The 989-nt window shown below is 29.2% G+C and overlaps 1 protein-coding gene across 2 annotated transcripts in view; it reads right to left on the bottom strand.

Annotated features, from left to right (window-relative positions):
* The window catches only part of LOC106474823, a 17,516-nt gene extending 16,799 nt beyond the window's left edge, over positions 1 to 717 (bottom strand). Inside the window, exon 1 of one of the 2 annotated variants that reach the window (XM_022403126.1) lies at positions 629 to 717. The gene's annotated coding sequence lies outside the window, so the exon portion shown is untranslated. The remainder of the gene's footprint in view (positions 1 to 628) is intronic. The other variant, XM_022403125.1, reaches the window with a different exon arrangement.
* Between the last annotated feature and the right edge of the window lie 272 nt (positions 718 to 989).

Below are 989 nucleotides of genomic sequence, written 5' to 3'. Positions count from 1 at the left end.
GGACTTGTGTCGCTAAAGTTTCGTCGGAACGAAGTTACGGAAAGTTAATTAACGAACGGAGACGTAACAGTATACTATAACGTCGGGCTGTACAAGGAAGTTTACTACATGTACATTCACATACAACGATTTTCAAACAATTACCCCTTTCCTTTCGTGTAAGTATGCTCGTAAACAAGTAGTTTCTCAAACCATAACTCATTGAGTTCTTAACGGAGTAATTTTACTTGGAGAACAAGAAACTTAAATTAGTATCTAAACCATAGCAAGAAGCTACACTATGGGCTATCATTGTGTAAGCCAATTATCTTTTAAAAATTATATAACATGTAATTTTGATAGTATTAAAAACACCTTTGCGCATTTAAATTTATACGTAAGCATAGAAATAACATTTAATAACATGTATGTATATTTTAAGCTTCGTCCATAATGATTAAATAAAATATTAATTTCTAAATAGTATCTGTTGTCAAGTGGTAAGTTTATAAGACTTAATACATTTACATCGTTCATACATAAACTAAAATGTTGGGAAACTTTAATACAAAGAAGTTCACTTTTGAGTATTAAATTTCAAAGTATATTAGGATTCATGCTTTATATTAGGGTTACTAATAATACTCACCTTGAAAACTTTGTGCTTACTAGAGACACCGTTATAATACTGTAGATTCACTATACGTGTGATATGTATAATACTAACTCGAAGGGACGTCCCCTTTTAATGGTAGAGGAATTCCCCTTTTTCGGGCTAATAAAGACATGTATAATAACATTTACGGTAGTTTCGTACTGATTCAAATTAAAGAAGATAAAGAACATAATTTTTATAATTTTTTGCAAATTATACGTTGGTATATTTTCTTAATGCAAATCTTATAAAATAACAATACATATCTTTAAAGTTTAATCCTAAACAAAGAATAGTAAAGAAAATTACTGTGCAGACATTCGGATCATTTTGATACTGGTATACGTAATTAATT

Source organism: Limulus polyphemus, unplaced genomic scaffold, assembly GCF_000517525.1.
Source record: "Limulus polyphemus unplaced genomic scaffold, Limulus_polyphemus-2.1.2 Scaffold7728, whole genome shotgun sequence".
NCBI classification, from domain to species: Eukaryota; Metazoa; Arthropoda; class Merostomata; order Xiphosura; family Limulidae; genus Limulus; species Limulus polyphemus.
Note: the sequence above shows the minus strand (reverse complement) of the source record. Positions and strands in the feature narration are given on the sequence as shown.